Genomic DNA, 22,591 nt, shown 5'->3' with positions numbered 1-22,591 from the left:
ACCCTGATGGCCTTTGCAAGACATTGGGACAGCACAGTGATGATGTAGCAAACTGATCTGCTTCTCTCAGCTACTTAGCATCAGCATAATTACAATGAGCAAGAAACGTTCTTCAAATATTCATAAATACTACACATCACCTTGCAGATATTCTGGAAGAACAGCCACTTGAGGCATCAAAGAATTAGCATGACAAAGAGAGCTGAATTAACACAAATGCCTTCTGGCTTATTTCGTGTTTATGTACAGCCTGCCACCAGTTACTTGTATTTAGGTTATAGCAGATGGAAAAGAATGTAATGAAACTGAAGAATCATTCTGCTCCCCAAGTTAACTGTGAGTCCAGAAACTAATCTTTCAGGAAAGAGATTACTCATACTGACCTTGGATTTACTGGTCATCCTTTCTGCTTGCATGGGCATTCAAGCATGTTGATGTTGATAGATAGGCCTTGGGACATACAGACACACTGGCCTGTTGTAAGCCCTCCTTCTTAGCTTTTCCTATCCTATCAATTAATTCATAATCTGTAAACTTTTTTCCTCTGAAGAAATGTGTCAATACAACTCTTATAAGAGCAAAAGGTGGAAGACAAAAAACCACTTTGTTTTAAACACATTGTTTCCTTTAGCAGCACAAATTATTTCATGAATTCACGGATAAAAATATTTGGTTCATGAAGGCACTATGTTCTGCAATGCATGAAGATAAACAGCAATGTACTTTTCTTCAAATGAGTAACTCGGATGTTTAATTACTTTTTTTAATGTAAGGAGATGTTAAATGACACTCTTATTCTCCGCTCTTTACAGTAGTTTTTAATGGAGCTACTTATCAAAGAAAATGCACTTGTATGCATAAACACGTGGATATTTACTGATATCAATTCTGAAGGAAAATTCTGAAGGAAATTTCCTGTTGAACATATTGGCAAGATGCCATGAACTTTGCCAATTCTTCAAACAATAACTAAATCCATTCTGCACATGGGATCTTCATACCTGACTCACAGGGATGTCAGATTTTCCTCAGGCAAATCAATGTTTGAGCTGACTGGTATTTTTTATTTATTAATAAATATTATGTACTTAAGCATTGTGTTTCACACTTCTGAAGACTCTTCAGGCAGGGACCTGCTCCCCATTGAGCATCAGAGGTGTTTTTCTAATAAAATTATCCATCCTTATAAAATATTTCACAATACTGTAAAGTTCATAGCTTAATTATCTTCTCCAACACTAGCTGTTCTGGTTGTTACCAAGCCCAGTTAACTTGGGTAGATAGAGAGCCTGTTTCCTCCTCCTCTGCTCCTAGATCCTTTCTTTCCTCCATAAATCCAGATATCTTTTGTCACATAAACCTCCTTGACAGTAACATTTCATCCTTAGTGGCTTTCGTAGACAGGCACAGGTCTCATGCAAACAGCCAGTTGAACAAAATGGGAACATAATTATAATGCAGAAAAAAGCACTAGTGATGTTAATATATTTCTATTTTATGTTGGAAGGGATATGCCACCTTGCAGTCTGTATTTCCATTTGCTGTCCATTCATTGTTCAATATAAATTCTGTTCAATTTCAGGCTTCATGTTTCACACAGCTTGTCATTCCTTATTCAGTCACTCTCTTCAACATCAGCATTGCCAGGCACATGAATAAGTAATTGCACATTTTACAGGCATGTCTGTGGGAGGGCATGAATGAGTTATGACCTTGTCTGATTTACAGTCAAGAGCCTCCAAAAATTCTGCGTTTAGAGTACAAATTCGCCTTGTTGCTAGGACTTAGCTCTGGTAGCAAACCTTAAGCCTCCAGTGTGAGTTTCGTTTACCTCCCTTAATCTAGATTTTGCATTATCTCCACACAGAAAGCTGTCTCCAAGCCCCAAATAAAATATTTTCTCAAAATAATAACCATTTTTCTTTACTGTAATAAATCAGATTGCTTCTCTCTGTCTCCTTAATCACAGCACATGTGGAAAAGAATTTCTCATTGTCTATTTTATAGCAACTTGTTACAAGAGAAAGCTGTATTTATACTTTGTCTCATGTTTTCTTTTTCTGGATTAAACATATCCAATTTCTTTAGATCCTTCTCTGAAGTCATGTTATCTAATTGTTTCATTATTCTTGGAAAGAGTTCTGAGAGCAATCAGAATTTGTCTACATTTTACTTAAACACAATGCTCACACTGTATGCAGCACTTCAGTAAGGCTTAGCTTAGCTAAGTGCTTAGTAGATGGGAAAAAACACCAACTCTATCTTATCATTTCCTCTTCTATTAATGCACAACACAACTTGTATTTCCAGAAAAAAATATTGCACTGAGCCTCAATTTTTTTGACATGATAATTTCTTGGGTTAGTTTCTGATTTATTGCACCCCAAAATCCTTTTTCTGCTTCTCTTCAGCTGAGTTACTCATCATTTTTAGTTTTCTGCATTTGATATGCTCTTCCTAAAAGTCATTCTCCCTGATTACCTGTATTGAATTTAATCTTGTTGATTTTAAATTTTGCTCTCTGCAGTCTGCTGGGATCCCTTCACTTACAGAAATCCTTACAGGCAATTTTTAATGGGTAAGTTTTTTAATGACTTGAGAGTGAACTTCAGTAGATCTGAACAAATTGAATCCATCTAACTTATCTAAATGCCTTTAATGTTTCTCTGCTCTATCTGGCTCTGCACCTCTATATTGTCATTAAAATTAATTTAAGTATCTGGTAATGGCTGACATTGCCTTTTTTGCATTGGCTCAAATGAAGCACTGCATACCTCCATAATTTCTACCATAACATTCATATACACCTCTTCAATGTTCCCTCTTTTTTCACAGGAACCATGGTGAAAATACACAATAAACGTATCAAGCAAACAGATTTTCCTTCCCTTTCAAAATGAAATCTAGCCCTGTTATCACAATGAGACATGAGTAAGCTGAAACACATTTCTAGACTCTAGTATGCTTAAAGCATAACCAAGGTCAGACAAGAAGATATATAATAATGGCACTTTCTTACTTAGCAAAGTTATTCCCCCTATTGAGATGAAAGGATACTAACTGGGCAAAATATCTTCTTTTCTAACTAAGCTGCATTAGTTCTGGTGTACCAAGGAAGAGAGATACATTCAGCTCTCCTTGACTGAAAAAAAATTCTAATTAGACTTTTTTTTTTAAAATGCAGATAATGAAGCTATAAGAAGGCAATCTCACTTTTCTTTTTTACAGATTTTGAGTTTGTTGCTGACAATCAGATGCATCATTTGAAATCTGAAAAATATAGAAGTATGAAACAGCATTGGATTATGTATACGGGCTCTTATGCCCATTGTTGCCCTGATTCTGCAATGAACTAATCATGGGTGCATTTTTGTACTTGAAAAATTTACATTACTGGGAAAGTAGTTGTGGGCTAGAGCAACAAATCAGAGTGTTATCTCTAAGATAGTACTTGCTGTAGAAGATAATACATGAGAATCACATGGACTCATAAAATAATTCAGGTTGAAAGGGACATCAGGAGGCCTCTAGCTCAACCTCCTGCTCACAGAAGGATCACACCAGGTTAGTCAGACCTTTATCCCTCTGACTCTTGAAAACTTTCAACCACATGCTTGTAATTCACAACTTCTCTGCACAGCCTGTTCCAGTGGTCATTTGTCATTTCAGGGAAGAAGTGTTTCCTGGTGTTCAGAAAGAATGTCTTGTGTTTCTGTTTGTGTCCATTGCTTCTGGTCCTGGCACTGGGCTGCATCCTCCAAGGCATCAGCTCCCTTCATCTATATATTGATACTGATGAGATCCCTCTAAGCCTTCTCTTCTTCTGGAGATGCTCATTCCTCCCTTATCCCTTGACTGGACTGTCTCCAGTGTGTCCGTGTCTCTCGCGTACTGAGCAGCCCAGCACTCAACCCAGCACTCCAGGTCTGGACTGACCATTGAGCTCTCCCTCAGTACATCCCCTAAAGCAGCCCAGGATGCAGTTGGCTGTTTTTGCAGCAAGGGCCCATTGCTGGTCCACATTCAAACTGCTGTTCAACCTTTCTGCCTAGTTTCTCCTCGACTGGGTGGGCCCCAGTATATACTGGTGCCTGGGGTTGGTCCTCTTCAGGTGCAGGACTTTGCACTTCCTTTTACTGAACTTCATGAGGTTCCTTAAGTCCATTACTCCAGGCCATCCAGATGCCTCTGGGTGGCAGCACAACCCTCTGGCATATCAGCCACTCCTTCCAGTTTTGTTTCATCAGCAAAATTTTAAGGGTACATTCTGTCCCGGCATCCAGTTAATTAATAAAATTGTTGAATAAAACTGGACCAGTTTAATTTTGTTGAATAAAACTGGATCCCTGATGTGCATCATTAATTATTGGCCTTCAACTAGATTTCCTGCCATGATCACAATTCTCTGAATTCAGCTGTTCAGCCAGTTTTCAATCTACTGTATTATCTGCAGATCTATCCCTCCTCTATAAGAATGTTACAGAAGAGAGTATTGAAAGCCTTTCTTCAAAAGAGCCATCATTTTGCACCTTCTCCTGATGTTTCTCCTCCAGTGACTTCTCCCTTCTTATATGAGGTTAACAGTCACAGCTCCTGACTTTTTTGTGGATGTTTCTTGGGAAGTTCAGTAGTTCACTGTAATCTTCTGTTTGTGGAACAGCATTGCACTTGAATTCTTCCATGACTTTACTATGTAAGCTTTACTGGCTAAACTTCTTTGGTTTTGGATGAGTCACCCCTGTGATGAGCCCATGCACATTACAGCACTGGTTCAGACTCTGTGCAAGAAGTCTCCAGCTCTTTGCCTCACATTCTCTGGACTGAACTTGTGTCAAGCCATCGAATCTTTTCTGCAGTCACGTTGAACTTTTACCAGCTGCTGGATTTGGAAGTGGAGACTTTCATAACCTCATGCATTTCCAACCAGTGGCCTAGAAGTTGTATTGCAAGTGAGGTGTAAAAACTGCATGTTGGCAAAGGAATGAGTGACAACAAACACTCTTGAAGGAAGACAAACTGGAAGGGGATTCAAGAGGATAAATGCACTGACATGATCAAAGACTGAGATGGTATTAGCAGTGTAGAAGATACCAAGATACAGATGAAGAACTGGGAGGTTCGGTGACCAAAAGACATTGAATGAATTCTGGGTACCAGTCATCTAATGAAAATTTTGTCTGAAAGTTGAGAAGTCATCTACTGGAAGCAAATGAAAGAGATGAAACTGATTATTCTTCAGGATAAGTATAAGCTACCAAAGTGAAAAAGGGTATCCTGCAGTAAATCAGTTCAGGAGTTTCCCACATGGAGCATGAAACATTGCGTAAGACGTGACTCACCCAGAATGTTGTATACATTCACTATTCATGTCCAAATATTAATTTGAATTTGAAAAGCAGTAATTAAAAGCTAGGATAGTGGAGGAAATATGAGGACTCTTAAAAGTGGGTGTTGTGTGTGACATGAGGTATTGAAATGTGACTACAGTGATAAAAAAATGAGATTATTTTTGTCTGATTTTGGTTTTTTTCCTACTTCTATTTTCAGTATTATCACATTCCCAGCATTATTGATTATTAGCATTTTTAATTTTCCAAAAATCTCAGGAAAATTCCATGGAAAGAACTAAATATCTGAGAAGTAATCTGAACTAATCCTCTAAAGAGATAAAGGGTTATGCAGCAAGGAAAGGGAGACATACATGTTAGGAGAAAAATTACTAACTTTTTTGTGCATATTCAAATCTTTTTACTATGTGAAGTGACTTTCTAGTGTCTCCCACTCAATGGTAATTGTTTGACTTCTTGTAAGAATGGAAGTAACTTTTAGGGAAGTACTTGAATGAAAAGAGATATATATACTGGTAGGTAAGCTCAGAAGAGCATTCCTAGGACAGTAGAGGTAGAACTTTCCAAAGAGCTCTGCTATGCAAATAGAAAAGGCAAAACTTAACAACTGAGGAGATGAAATATACAGAAGTGACAATGTGATGGAAAATCCTAAAGGCATAAGAAGAATGACAAACTTCATGTAGTAAAAAGGAAGAAAGATAAAACAGGATTTTGCAGATAACAAGGCAGCGCTATTTTAGAAGTTAAAATATGATTTGTGTAACTACCAACAACCACAGATCTGGAATCCAGATATCACCCTTGCTCTCTATTCCTCTTCTCATTTTATCAGCACTGAAGAATCAGTAATTAAAATCCCATCATCTCCTCACTGACTGATGAGGACAAGGAGACTCCAGCTCAATCTTCCAAAGCACTGAAGAGCCCATCCAGTATAAGTTGCTGGCTTTAAGCCAGATGAAAACAAAACTGGCCCCAAAAACACCCTATGGTGAGTGTTAAAAAGAATATTGGTAAAGTCAACCTTTTGGTCTTGTTGTAGTCTTGAATTATTTTCATGTACTTCCCTGTTGGCTACTTTTTCTGACACCTCTCATCACTCTTGCTTTCTCGTGTAAATTACACCAATTTATTAGACTCCAATTTTCTGGCATGTAAAAAAGCTCACTAGCTTCAACAGCACCTCTGAACTTAATTCTGCCTGACAAGAACAAGTCACAGACACATTGCATGTGGTGGAGACAGAAAAAAATAAATGCCCAGAGCAGCTTGATATATCACATGGTGGTAAAGCAGAGTTAACAGCAGCTTGAACCCTTTGCAATGAAAGCACAGCTATGGCCTATCAATTTTCAGAAGACCTTGGGAGCACTTTTATGTCCACAATCAGCAGTCCTACAGAAGGGAAATTTTTATCTATTTGGTTTCACACAGTTTTTTTTGAAAACCTTGAAGCTGTACACTAAGAAAACCTGCAAAACCGTATTAAATGGTGGAGTTTTTGGACTGCTGTGTGCTGCAATGGTGGGAGCAGATCAGAAGAACTCAGAGCTCAGAGTACAGGGAATTACTTGCCTGTTCACAGAGAGAATTTAACACAGTAAGCCCTACAATACCCTTGTGATCTTATTTTATGCTCAAAAAATTAAAGCTGGAGAAGAGTCCCACTCTGTAGTACTCTTTAAAAACAGTTTATTTTCATTTAAAAAACAAAAATAATTACCTTTCAGTATCCATCCTAATAGCGATTTTATGGAAAGGAAGAGATGCTTCTCACAAAACAGGAATTCAAATCTTTTTCTTCTGATCCAGCTGCTGTCTAAACTCTGCTGCTAATAGAGAGGGAGTACACTCCCTATGCATCTATTGCATGTAGGTGCATCAGTTTGTGAAAATGGTTTGTGATTAAATAAATTAATTGCATGAATTGTGCCAGTGAAAATACTAATCTCTTGCCTGAAGGTAGGTTTGGTTTTTTTTTTATTAATCTTTTTAGCTTATTAAAGCATATAAGAAAGAGCAAGCCAGGCTGTGTAATTTGGACATCATGTCTCTGCTTTTAGGGATTAAGGTCACTAGAAAGAGGACCATTTACTTCTTGTCAAGGTATTCAGTCACACTCAAACTAAATCACGTTCAAACATAAATACTTCTTTGCTGGATTACAACTGGTGCTAAATTAAGTATTTTAGAAATCTGCAAGGTGACAGAAGTTCTGCATTTTCTCTTTCAGTCATTACTTAATTCCAAACTTTAAGAACTACGGGATTTTTAAACTGCAAATTCTGTTTATTCAACGGGGGTTCTGGAAATCAAAGTGAGGTTTGTCCCAGTAACAGTCTGAAATAATTTCAGAAATGCCTTTATGGGGAGACAGGGGGCTGTCAGAGAAATTTTAGATGTAGTGAAAAGAGCACAGCATGGTAATGATAATTTCAAAGAGTTTTCCTTATTAGCAGTCCTGGTAATTATAAAGTCAAGAGCCCCATTGACTACCAGAGATGAAATCTAGTTTGCAGGACTAAAAATTAGATTTTTGTTTTTGAACTCAGTAGATCTGCTGCTGAGTCACTGAGATATAGAAATATGGCACCTCTTTGTTTTTTCTTAGTCCTTTTTTCAGCCTGTGCACTGTAAGCACTTAATGGATTTGATATAATGGCACTTGGAAAGGGAACATAGATCAAAACTACGTTGCAATCTGTATATATCCTACCATTACGTTACCAAAGTAAGTTTTGCCTCTAGAGTAGTCAGAAAGTAACACATAAGAGCAATTTTACCATGCAACAAGACAGGTGAGACTATTATTAGCATGGTCAAAATCAAAGCTAAAACATTCTTAGTGATGGTTCGAGCCCATTAGGAGTAACATGATCTCGTTTAATAATCAATAGCACTGTAACCAGTTTCTCTAAAATCTGTCTGCAATAGTCTGTAAAACTGATGAAGAAATTAATGTACCTTCAGGCATCCATGAAAACTCACAGATTTTATATGTTGATACTCCCTTGAGTACTGATCAAACAACAAAAAAATCTCTTTTTCATACTGTTTGTACCACTGGAGTCTCACAACACCTCTTCAGATTTGTGTTCCATTAAAATACAACTTAATCTAAAATTAACCTTCCTTTGCTGTTTCTGGACACACTGTATAAATGTTAATATGTGAAAGCACTCCATTCGTAAGCAATCAGTTACACTCCCAAAACTTCGGGATCTCTCCCCCAGCCTACATCCCTTCTGACAGCCCTCTGCTGACCACACTGACAGGAAAGAAGCAGGTCAGCAACCAGCTGAAGACAGCAACAGCAGTTGGCTCATATTTACATCCCTTCTCTGAGATCAGACTCTAGGTCCTCTTTGGAGAACTTCTGCCACTCAGCTTGTTTCTGCTGGGATGTATTTTTCAAGGCAAAAAGTGACTGAGAAGGCATGAGTGGAAAAGAGCAGCATTTGCCAGGCCTGGCTGTGAGACAGTGTTCAGGCAGGACCCAACATCTGCCTGAAGCTGCTGCACAGCTCAGTGTTGCACATGCATCTAAGTTTGAGAGCACCCCTATAATGTTGTTGGACTGAACAGGATGAGCCTCATTATGAGGATGCCACCACTTCCCAGATGCTTGGTGGCAACTGCTCAAGTGCACTCAAAAGACCTTGGTCTGAGGAGCCATTTCAGAACAAAAGGTTTAAATTTGGAAGAATTTTCCCCAAAAGTGTCAGATTTAGCAGATAGGAATGTGGCTGTGAAAAGCAGAAGGTTGTTTATTTAACCTGTAAGCTCAAATGGTGTAAGGTGGCTAAGTAAATGTCCTGGAATATTCAGTGAGAGGTAGCAGAATAAGGGAAAACCAGAAGACAGTACCAGAGATGCAGGTTTTAATTCTGGAATCAGAGAGGCTACTTTAAAGGATGAGTGAAACACACAGCAGCCCTGTAAGCACACTTTCGAAGTCAGAATGGGTTTGCTACAACCCTTTGGGACACCTGAAACACCAGGGTGAAGAGAGACAGAGTGATCCAGACCAATGCAGAGTAGGGACTGATAATAATAACTGTTCTGGGAAAACTGGAGAGGAACTCATCACAGCTGCATTGTTATTCACCACACTGTGCATTATTCCAAACCCAGCTCTGACAACATGCAGAGGAAACTAATAGCTCTTTTAAGCAACAATACTCTAGTAAATGGTAAGGAATAGAGATGGGAAATCGAATTGCTATTACAAGGAACTGAATTTCCTAGCCAACTAAACCAGTTAGAAAACCGACAGTGCTCTTAAACAGGCATACCTTTGTGGAATGATGGGTTAAATGAGGGAAACCATTAGGGTGTCAGCAGGGGTACTCACCTAGAGCAGCAGCACCCACTGAATCAGACTGGGAACCGCTTATTTGGCTGAATTAACACAGAGGTTCCAATAAGCAAGGAAAATTTTTCGAGATGAACAAAAGAGATAATAAACAAAGGAATGAGTCAAGGTTTTAACATTTGCTAACGATGACCTGCAGCAAGCAGACTTAAGAAAGGGGGATAAGAGTGAAGCATTGTATAGGTAGGAGAGCCAAATATAGTACAAATCCCAGAAGCAGAAAACAAGAAAAGAAAAAGCAGCATCAGCTCCAAGACACCTCCAACACTCATTTTGAAAAGTTTTGGAAGAAAAAGAGTACTACATACAAAAGAATATCTAACTGCTAGAGTAGCCAAAATGTTTAAAACTGCAGAACCAGACAAGCAAAGGCAATGCAATTAGAATGAAAATGAGCCATTCCAATTCACAGAGAGTATTGGTAAATTCCGTGAGGCATGTGAGGAGGTGTATAAAAGAAACCTGGGGGGTGGTACAGTGTCTACAAAATCAACAGGAGAATAAAAAGGACAAATACCAACAAAGTGCTACATAGCCACATGTAAGTAATTAACAGTTGAAAGGATGGTGGATTGGGTGTGACCCTTCAATGTCGGGGAGAGAGAGAGAGAGGGGGATTAGCTATTTCATAGAATTTGGAGAGATCTAGCTCTTGAATACTGAAGTTAAAACTGTAATTTTTAGTTATGTAGTTATAGCTAGTATAGTATAATTTTAGTTATAACACTATATTTTTAGTTATTTTATGACTGTAAGTGACACGTGAAAATCAGTATTTTTTTCAGAGTACAGATAGGAAATGAAAAACAAATCAAAACAAAACAAAACAAAATAAAATGTGTCCCAAAAAACAACTAAACAAAAGGAAAGGAAAGATTATGGAAGCCTATGCATATATAAGAACTGCTAATTTAAGATAAAACAAACCTATCAGTTAAAAATAATAGATAAGAAATGGACAATAAAAGTTAATTGAGTACATATAAACAATAGTATAGCCATATTAGCTGATGAATTGCAAGAAATAAAAAAGCAAACATGCAGTTAATCAGGCCTTTAAGATCACTAGAAAATCCTGTGGAGAGAGATACTTAAACTGGAGTGACTCGGATAACTATTAATAACAACCCTTAAGCTGGAGTAACTCGGATAACTATTAATACAATCTTTAAGCTGGAGTAACTTGGATAACTATTAATAACAATCCTTTCTGCTTTATCTGCCAGAGGTAGAACAGAAAAGGAATCTATTCAAACACTACTTATATTTAATTATAAGTTGCTTTACTTCATTTCACTTGATTTTAATTTCATTTTATTATCATATCTGAAATGGGGTAGATGTAATACTTTTATAAGTCACTTGCCTTGTCTGGTGTTCTCACTGATGAAGGATATATCTTATTCTATTAATATTATTAATAGATCACCAGCTCATAAAGGTGTGTATGTAATATAAAAATGCTGATTAATATGATTTGGTCTGTTTATAGAACTTACTATTCCGAGAGTTGAAAAGCAAAGGTGAATCAGTCAGACACACAAATATAAGAGTTGTATTTTAAAAGACTGCATGTTTATGTAGTGCTACAGGCAAGACTTTTTAAAACAATTATGAATAAAATCATGGACCTGGGGTAGAATAAGAGATGGAATTTTCTGGGTAGTCTCTACAGAAGGAAGACAGCAAACATCAGGGCAAGGCTGGCATTACACTTAGGAAAATAACAACTTTCTGCTCCAAAAGTGGTCAAGAGTGAATCTAGAATTGTCCCATCCATATCCAATCTGTAATTGCCTATGCAGGCTGCAATGGTCTCTGTGTGTGTTTTGTGCCCAAACTACCATAAGCTAAATTATAATATGTATGTATATGAATATTTACTGTAAATTCCATGGAAGGTTACTAAATACATTTTAAAATAACACTTATGAATGAAATTATTGAAAATGTGTGTTATAATGGGCCAGTAATTTTTTTGGGTGATTTTTAATCAATTGCAACAAATGCTAAGGGTATTTAGAAGGTGAGCTGAGTTGGACTTGATGCCTGAAAAATGATCAGGGCGATTTTGGTGACTGTGCAAATTGTGTGGACTACAGCAATTCAAAGGAGGCTGGTATAAAACCAGTACTAGAAGATATCAATGGGCTGCCCTTGGAATTTTGCAAGTTCTCACATCACAAAACCAACAGGAAAAAGTCAAAGCCTTGAAGAAGATCCATTGCCCTGTCCTGATTCTGACCTCAAGTATTTTAAAGTCTCAATATTAAAAACTATTAGTGGGAACTCTGTCCCAGTAAAACATCTGCTTTATATAAACATGGATTTCAGAATGGCTTTGCTGACACAAACATAAATTTTAGAGGCACATCCTTTATCTCAGTCTAACATTTGATTTTTTTTTTCCCCAAACAACTAAAGTTCTTAACAATTTTGCTTTAAACTTGCTATCTGACATGAGGTAGCAGTACCAGAGATACAAGTGGTCAGAACTAGCAAAGTGCAGAGTAAAGCTCATAGGCACTTTACTCAAGTGCTAAAACCTCATCGCAACATAGAGGTATTGGTGTACTCCTGCAGGTGTTACAAATGTCAGTATTTCTGTAGGAGTTACAAAGCCAGGAGACTCCAATAACACAGCCGTGTTAGGCTAGTTTTTTTCTTTCTTTTAAAGCCTTTCCAGTCTCATGGAAGACAAGAAGAGTTTATATCAGTGAATAAGAGCATATCTTAGTCCTAGAGATGCTAGTGGATAGCAGGATGGACATGAGCTGGCAACACAAGAGAGCCAATCATATCCTAGGCAGCATCCAGAGCAGCATGGGCAGCAGGGCCAGGGAGGGGATTCTGCCCCTCTACTCTGCTCTGCTCTGCTCTGCTCTGCTCTGCTCTGCTCTGCTCTGCTCTGCTCTGCTCTGGTGAGACCCCACCTGCAGTGCTGTGTCCAGCTCTGGGGTCCCAGCACGAAAAGGGCATGTAGAAGAGCTATGAAGATGGTCTGCGGCTTGGAGCACTTCTCTCATGAAGACAGGCTGAGATTAAATGGTTTAGCCTGAAGAGAAGGCTCCAGGGAGACCTTACAGTAGTCATTCCATACTTAAAATGGTCCTACAAGGAAGATGGGGACAGACATTTTAAGCCCAAGCCATGAACTCCTGACAATTGCATAACAAAAGACATGGGGACCTGTGGCCCATCCAGGTGACCAGACACTTAGAAATACATCAGGATCTGGAGGAAAAGGTGAGACTTGGACTCTGAGAGTATAACAGCCACAGGGGTTCCCTTGTTCAGGGTCCCTTCTCAAAGGCACCAGCTTGGGTTTTATCTTTGTTGCTGCACCATGAAGAAATTACTTTATGGAGTAAATCAATTTATGGGACTCTACTATGGAAAACCTGGGGTCAACTCTGGATCTGCGTGCTGTGAAGGGACTTTGGTCCCAGCCTCTGGCGTTGAGTGTGACTGCCAGAGAGTCTCATGAATGGCTAGACTGGGAAGTTTACCTCCATCCAAGCCAAACTGTTCTATGGTCTTCCAGCATGCTCCTTAATCTTTCCAATTAGTTTTTCTTTTCATTGCTTGGTCACGTTTCAGTGACACAGTTTTAGTTAGAACTGCACAAAGTAGTATAAATGCTGCCATTCCTTCTAGACCCATAAAACTATCCTCCTCCAGCTTCACCTACTTGGTCCCATGGTCTCTGAAAAGTGCAGCCTCCACAATCATAAAGGCAAGACTGAAAGAGGGAACTTATATAACAGTGGGGAAAAGACAGGAAAATGTTTGCAATTTCAAGGGCCTCTGAGGAAGTCTTTAAAACAGCTTTCTAAAATTATGTTAGTTAGGAATATGAAAAAAATAAAACAAGATTGGAAAGTTTTTAATGAAGGAAATGCTGGTAAAATCATGAAAGCTTCTTCAAACATTGAGACACAAATTCGGGAATAAAGAAGCTCTACTATAAATATAGAGGCAGAAGGACTGTGATGCCAAGAAATGGTAATCAGAGCTACTAAAAAACTGACTGAAGGAAAAGGTCCAGCTTGTCCCAAAGGGTGGCCAAAAAAGGAAAAAAAAAACAAGTTTGAAATGACAAAGCAGAAAGACATGCACATATATGGATCTGAGACTGAAGCCACAGATGTGGCTAGGCAGACACTTGGGAGAGAATGCTCTGGAGCTGCTATTCTCTTCCTTTTCCCAGAAGATGCTGTAAGAAATCTCAAAGCTCACCAACCCTTCTGCTACAGACCCTCAAGAGGATATCCATACCCCACCATGCCCCCTGTTGCTGATGCCTCCTACGAACTGAGCTGCCTGGACCCAAATTTTAGGCTAATGTCATGCTGTCTCCAAAGTTCCAGGGCAATCCTGTCCGTAGTTTCTATTCCCCTCTAAGATGTATGAGCTTTTGTCAAGTTCTAATGCTGGCTAAAATGGGGGAATCCCATCTGGGTGAATCCCCCCAAACCTGCTGAGATTTTTCTGTCTCCATTCTGTGACTATTGTGAACACCACCTTAGTGGAGTGGCTGAATGTATTTCATGCCCTCAGTACTGCTCACACTGACCTGACTTTTCATGGTTCATTCGAAAGCTGCTTTTTAAAGTTCTCGGTCCTGATAGTGACTGGACTGGGTTTATGACTGGAAATGAGAAAAAAAAAGATCCTTAAGTTCTCATTTCCCTTAAACTGTGTGAACACCCTTACAACACACAAAGGAATTTTCCTTCACTTAGTCTGGAAAGGACAAAAATCAGTCCAAAGCAAGTCAAAAGAAGGACATAGCAAGAGAAGCTCGTCAGTTAGGACAATCTGTCTGGCAAAGCTGGTAGAGGGCCCAGCCTGCTCGAGAAGCCTAGGCTAGACTTTCAGAAATGAAAATGAAGAAAACAGTAAGATAACATGAGGTACAGACAGGTACCTGGGGACAGGAAAAGGGATCAGGAGCAAGGGAGAAAGAAAATACAGGATTGATTGATATTAAATCAGGAAAGGGTGGTGAGACTGGGGAGACATAGGAGCAGGGGAAAGGGTGAAACAAAACTTCCATGAATTTGTAAGGAGAGCTAAGTTTTTCTCGGCAAAGAGACTGCCTGCCCATCAGGAAAAGGAAGTTTTGAGATCTCAAAGAAGCTCCCAAAAGGGATACAAGGACTGTCTGAGAAAGCAAATAGGAATGAAGCAATAAGGTGGTAGCAAAGAAGATAAAGTATGAACAAGGTGTGATACACCCAAAGGGAGAAGAGGTGGATGAACTTGATAGTATAGAGGAGAAGGAAACTTATATGAATCATATGAGATTCTCTTATATAAGAATCAGCTTGAAAGGTTAGACCCCTAAAAACACAGGTTTTCCATACTCTAGAATGAAACCCAGCTTCCCGAGCTTCCTCTATCTTCTGCTGAAATCAAGTGGCCATGAAAATCAATAGCTTCAGACTAATTTAATGCTGATTAAAAAAAGAGAATGACAACAAATTGTAATGTCATCAATGTGAAGACAGCTGTAGAAAAGATTTAAATACATAATGTTCACTATTAGTGACAGCCCACAGGAAGGTCAGTAATCCTGAATGACAGAGTATTTGATTTTTGGGGTTTTTTCCAAAAACAATCTAGGACATGACAAAAAATCAAATTCCAGGAAACTGCAGCTTAAGGTTGCCAAGTCATGTGTCGGACAAATAGTAAAATCAATGTTGGTAAAATCTGAATTCAACGCTTTTTGTGTCACCCTATGTCATAGTTGTGGATGGCCACTTACTATCTCTAATGGACAAATTCCATAGGTGTTCTATAAGTGGATCAAGTTTTGCCCACACCAATGGGAAAATGGTGTGGGGAAATGATTATTAGATTTCTCCTGACAAAAGAATGGAGTATTGTCAATTTTCATATCTCAGCGGTGTACTGGTGGGTTTTTAAATGTGGCGCCTCTGGAATTTTGAGTGGAAAAGACTATATATTCTATTGTTCTTTATATACTACTTTAGAGACCTTAACTTTAAAAATTGGAACTGGTTTTGGTTTTCCTTCCCTTCTGTGAAAGCTTGAGTATGATAGTTTGAATTGACTCACCCCTTATGATACAGTGCTTTTTCCAAGTATCCTGTTTTCAGTAATGTACTAATTAAAATTCAAAAGTAGAAAAAGAGGCTATTTTTGTTATGTCTTCCTTTCCAAATTTTCATCCATGACCCATACCATTTCTCCATAACCCATGCAGCCCTCATCTACTGCCAGCTAAGTTTCACTTCATAAAGCAGATACACTGCTTTCCTTTATGTTAGTTTTAAACATAATGCCACCACAGCATGCTCCAAATTGCTTCCTGAATTCTTCCTTGTTGTTCTGCTCCCAGTCATATCCTGCATGCCGGCCATACCAACCCTGACAGTATCTACTTTCTTATTGTTTGAGATAATAATCATACTGAGTTAAAAAACAATTCTGAGCTACTTCCACAAACATACCTCCAGGCATTTTGTGCAGTTAACGAATTCCAGTCAATGAAGAATAATTAACATTTACTATAAATACAGCTTTGTCTTATATGTTTTCGTCCTTTGTGCTAGGAGAGTAACAGAAAAGAAGCATGATTATGCACATAGATGAAAAAGTAGTTGGAGATTCTTTTGAACTTGACACAATAAAATCCTAAACCAGATGTATATTTTCAACATTAAGAAGAAGAAGAAGACTCCAGTGCAGTGGATGATTTAATACACATAAAAGCACCTCAGTAACTTTAATAGATGAAACTCGCCTGGAATGAAGGCCCTCACAGGAGCGCTGCACCTCTTAATCTATTACAATAATGTTTCCCTCTTAAAGACTACTAGAGTAACTGAAGTGATGCTTAGCCTTTATGTTGTTTGCCAATGAGGACAGACAGAGAGCATTTCCCCTACACAGCAGCTATACCTCAGGTGGTAGATTATTCAGTGGGTCAGCTTTTGTTATTCAGGCAAAGCAATGAATCCAGACAGTAAGCTTCAATTTACACCATGATCTATTGTTCTGTCTCCCAACCCTGAGAAACACGATCCATCTTGCATTGCAACTGAATGACACCACTAAATCAGCTACTGCTGACTCACTGGTGGTCCTGTTAATTATCAAAGTCAAAGGGCCAGATTCTTGCTGCACTGGGTTTGCATGGCCATGTTTTTGTAGCAGGGGGTGACACGGTTGAGAAGCTGCTGTAAGTTTTCCCCATATCAAGCAGAGCAAATGCCACCCAATTCCAAGATGGATGTGCCACTGGCCAGGGCTTGGCCAATTAGAAATGATGGCAACGCCTCTATGATAATATATTTAAGAAGAAACCAAAAAAAAGTTACTGCACAGATATAATTGTGGCCAGAGAAGAGAGGGGCAAGAATATGTGAGAGGAACAGCCCTGCAGGCATCAAGGTCAATGGAGAAAGAGGGCAGGAGGTGCTCCAGGCACCGGAGCTGAGATTCCCCTGCAGCCCCTGATGCAGACCAGGGTGGGGCAGCTGTGCCCCTGCAGCCCATGGAGGTCCAAAGGGATGCAGAGCTCCACCTGCAAACCATGGAGGAGTTGGTGGATGCCTGAAAGAGGGCTGTGAGCCCACGGGAGGCCCCTGCTGGAGCAGGGTCCTGGCAGGGACCTGCAGTCCCATGGAGAGAGGAACCCATGCTGGAGCAGGTTTCCTGGTAGGACTTGTAACCTGTGGGGGACCAACAGCGGAGCAACCTATCCTTGAAGGAATGCACCGCATGGAAAGAGTGACCCACACTGCAACAATTTGTGCAGAACTGTTGGGTGGACTCACAGTGGAGAAGTTCATGGAGTTATCCTGTGGGAGATACCCCATGCTGGAGCAGGGGAAGGACTCCTTTCCCTGAGCAGGGGCAATAACAGTGTGTGATGAAGTGACCACAACCCACATTCCCTGCCTCCCTGAGCTGCTGGAGTGAAGGAAGTAGAGCTGGGAAGGAGGGAGGGGTAGGGGAAAGGTGGTTTAAGGTCTATTTTTACTTCTCATTATTCTGCTCTCGTTTTGTTAGCAATAAGTTCAGATAATATCCCAAATTTGAGCCTGTCTTTGCTGTGATGGTAACTGGTGAGTGATGTCTCTTGGTTCTTACCTCATCTCATGAACTCTTCATTATATTTTCTCTACCCTGTCCAGCTGTGGAGGGCAGTGATAGAAAAGCTTTGGTGGGTGTCTGGCATTCAGCCAGGGTCAACCCACTACCTATGAATCATAGGTAATAGTGGGAAAACAAATTCAGCTCAGGATGTAATTTGGTTGGCGTGATGGTGGTTATCAGAAAATTATATATTCTAATCAAGAAATCACCAAGTCTGACTCATATTTTATTTCCAGGGGCCATGATGATCCAGCTCCCGTCCCAATTCTTACTTCCCTGGCACAGAAGAACATATGTGAGAAAAACAAAAAGTGGATATAGCTCTTGGTAGTCTTCATGGAAGTGTCCTATTACAGAGCCACTGTAACCTAAACTTCCCATGAAAATTAGACTTAAGATATCTAGGCCTTCTATTAACATAGCTGGCCTATTCTTAGCCCCTCCCAACAACTTTTAAACTTTTGCTAAATTGCATCAGATTTGAGTCCTGGCCCCAAGCTTTGAGGTTATTATACTTTCAGACATTTTGTGAAAATTGAAAGCTGGGTAGAGAAGCCAGGTTTCCACTCCTTTGGGAAAAAGGCAGCTGTAACTGTGCTTTGTGTGTATTGTATCAGCCACCTGACTGATCTCAGGTGATACCTCACATCTCAGTTAATACCTGGACACCATGAGAAAGCCCAAGACAGCACAGTTCATATTGTTGTGGGGACAACACTGGTGGAAACTGGTGGTGAAGAATGAAATCATGACCTCTGTCTTTATAAAAAAAGTTGTATTAAAGTTTTCAACTCATTTTATACTCCCAACCAAATTAGTGCTTGGTTCCAGATTTTAGCTCATGTTGAATGCATGGTCAGCCCTGTGAAGCAGACCATCCATTACTGCTGGTATTGGCAGAGAGCTGCAGGCTTGTTTTTATGCAGCTGAAACCATTTGTGACAGCTTTGCATGAACTTAAAAAAAAAGACAATAAACTGCACAGCAAAATTAAATTTATTTTAAAACATTAATAAATTCCATTCCTGTCCAAGAAGTACGTAACGGACTTATCTTAGCCTTATTTTAATGCAACAAAAGAGACAAAGAAACAAAATTAGTTAGTTAGCCTCAGTCCGGTGGTAGATTCATGGGACAGTCACCACCAGGACTTCAGAGCCTCCTGACTGCCAGTGCATCGCTCCCTCCCCAGCCCGTCTAGGCCTTCTGGCTGTGACAAAACTCGCAGCTGCTTGCAAAAAACAAGCTGAAGGACAGAGATAACAGCACCTGAATGCTACATAAACATAGGGATTGTGGTAGCTCTCTCTAATAATATAAACCAATTATGTTCTTCTGGCTCTGGTTTCCATCTTAAAAAGGATTAGTCATAGGGTTATGCAGAATAAGGGATTTAGCCTTTCACCTCTGAAAAATGTAAGTTCAAATATTAGTTGAGGTCATGAATGAAAATCAGTTTCTTCCACTCCAGCTTGTGGTTATATATTAGGAAAACGCAACACAAATCAGCAGAACAGTCCTAGGAGAGGAATAGCAACAGCAGCTGGTGGTATACACAGTGTGTGTGTGTACATGTATTGTATAGAGAGTACATACATACATATATCCACTCACACTAAAGAATGGGGAAGCTGAAATAGGAGAGCATGGTTAGAGATAGGATGGCTTTGAAATGTTTTGAAATTTGACACTGAATCCAAATCAAGAGATCTGATATGTAGTTTTAGTCCTGTGATGATCCCTTGGGGTAATCTCCCCCAAGCAAGAGTCCCCTTTAATCACCTCACACTGCAGTACCTGGTGTAAGCTAGTCCTCAAAGCTCCTCTTCAGTTTCTGTAGAAAGTCACGCACAAGGATATCCATTCCACCTACTTCCCACACCCATCCAATGATCACAGGGCAGTAAATGTGTACAATCCTTTGGAAGCTGACCTCAATTTCTCTCTCTCCCTTAGGTTCAGATGTACTCAAACTAAATCCCTTCCCACTCCACATCTCTGTTTCGTCCAATCTATTGACTAAAGCTTCAAAAATGGGTGACTCTTATAATTGAAAATTCACAGCAAAAGGACCCTCTTATATGCCATGGAAATTCAGTGTGACTAAAACATCAATACATTATAGACTGGAATGGCAGATCTCATTTTATGGACAATTTCCAGCAGGTATAAAAGGGTCGGAAAATTATGGACAACAAAATAACCTTCCTCTAACTAAGGCATTCATTTCTACATTAAAATATTAACATTGCATGGAAAAAGATGAATCCCAGACCAGAAAATGTTAATAAGTGAATCTTCTGGTCCTACAGAAAAGAAAGACTATTCTTGGTCAGAGAAGATCCATCTTTTTTTTGTACAGGCTCATGACAGCAGTGGACAAGAAAACAGACTTTCATTTGAACAGTGGGCTCAGGTTGACTTAAAAATATAGACCTATACAAAAAAGACTTCAAATTGTATGGAAATGGAATAGGTATAAAAGGTATAAGACTCCAGCCCCTGCCATGGTGTACACTGTGAGAACAATCAGCTCAAACTAAGATAGTTAAAAGTAAGAACACTATTTGGAAACTGCATTTTAGCTCTAAGTGCCCCTTGGTTTTGTAGAAATGTGTGCTGAAATAACAAACACAGGGGAGATATGTTTTGTTCTTCTGTGGAATACCTGAAATTCAAGAGATTTTGCCAAAGGGATCCTCTGTCCTGAAATGTTATTTGTGCTCATGAAAAGTTTTGACTTCTGTGACCAGTTACAGATTCAGAAAGTCAAATCAAGAAATCACAGAGAGCAAAGTGCTTGAATGTATCTCCAGGAAGCAGTCATTTGTCTTCAGAATGAAAAGGAAAAAAAAAAAAGAAAAAGACAAACAAGAGAGTTTAGCCTCAGGCAGCAGAGCAATGCATGGAATATTTGATTGCACCACCATTCAGGCAATTCCTGGTCTTACCCTGAAACGCAAGTAGGGTTTGCCTTTAGAAAACTTTAGATTGCTTTCAAAAAGAAACACAAGACATAGTCAATTTTCCTTGACATAGAAGAAAATTTCCCCAGATTTAAAAATATAAAGGTCTTAACAATCCAACTGTGAAGAATATATCTCTTTCTTTGAGATGGAGAGCTTTCTGCAACAATGAGTTATTTCATATTAACTGCAACAATCAATTGCCTTAATTACCCATTTTACATTCAAAGCGAATTTGGTTAATTTGAAATAAGGCTACTAAAAAGCTGAGTAAAATCATCCACAGATCGTTAAATGCAGCCTAATCAATCATTTTACAAAGCAAATAAGATTAACATTTATACTTTATCTTTTTACAGACAACTCTAAATAATTCCAATCTATGTTTCTGATATTAATGAAGAGAGTGGAAATTCAGAGCAGATAAAGAACATGCGCTTTACAAGCTGATGAGGCAGGAAAGGTACTAGTTCTATTCCTACCTGCTTCTACTGTCAAATGCCAGTGCATCAACAGAAGTCAGACTCTTGTTCCAAAGCCAGAATGCTCACTCTGTTTCACATTTTGTGGCAGACTCATACTTCACGCCAAGCTCAGGCCATAGCTTTCTAATTTTTCTCTAAATCACTTGGCACACTTTTGGGAGTTATAAAACAAAGTGAGCGATGATACATAACAATTGTGTGTGACAGGTAGAAATACATTGTTCCTCTGGTGGGGACAAACTTCAAACCTGGATAATGCCAGGAGCAAAGCCTACCTTGAAAATCCACATTTATGCTCAGGGGCAGTTTAAGCTTTTGACAAACAGTTAAAGATAAATCCTGTAATAATGACAGACAACAAAATGGTACAGTTCTCCTGAAAGCACTTACACAGATTCTGGAAAGATGCCCAGAAAGAGCCTCAGGCATAAAAATAAATGATAATATGTGTAAGTTTTCCATAACAAGTCTGTAAGTCTAGAGTAGTACACAGATAATGGGCAGTGAGAATAACAACTTTCTGAAAGGGGAAATTAGAACAGTGGCAGATAAAGGGAAACACTGTAACACAAAAGTTATTCTTAAGCTACTCTTAAAGATCATTACTCATTAGTGAAAAATCCTCCTTTGCACAGATAAGTACAGAAAATAGGCATTTCCTTGGATCAACTACCTTTTCAACTTCTGGAGCAAGAAAAAGAAAAATCAAGGGAATTTTCGCTTCCATTAAAAATGAGCCTGTCCTGTCAAGTGTGCAATCATTACTTTCCTTTGATAGAACTGCAAAATAACTATTTAGGAGTGATAATTCTTAGAAGAAGGTTCTTCTACAGTTCAAGACATGAAGCCACGATAACTCCAGCTGTAGTTTGAAAAGGATCATGGCGCCTTACATATTGCCTAAAAGCATCTGAAGTAGGGTTGCTTTCTCTTTTTTCAGATCAGTGTAAGTAAGATGGGCACAAAATCCACATGCATGATTCTATGTTCATTCCAACTAGAACTACTTCAGCTTATCTAAAATTGACTAGGAATTTAAGTTGAACAACAATAAACTATTTCTAATTTGACAACAAAAAACAAAAAAAAAACAAAACAAAGCAAAAAAGAAAAGAAAAAAAAAAAGAAGCCCACAAACTAATTTTTAGCATTTTGATTACACCAATGCACGTTAAGTCTCAAAGAAGCAATGTGCCTCAGTAAGTTATTTACCGTTAGAAAAGCTGGAAAAGAAACTTGTCCAGTTTTTCCAAACTAACTCCACAAGACAGCTTTCCTCGG

The sequence above is a fragment of the Poecile atricapillus genome, chromosome 1, assembly GCF_030490865.1.
Source record: "Poecile atricapillus isolate bPoeAtr1 chromosome 1, bPoeAtr1.hap1, whole genome shotgun sequence".
In the NCBI taxonomy this organism is placed as follows: domain Eukaryota; kingdom Metazoa; phylum Chordata; class Aves; order Passeriformes; family Paridae; genus Poecile; species Poecile atricapillus.
The sequence above is the reverse complement of the archived record's forward strand: the minus strand, read 5'-3'. Positions refer to the sequence as shown.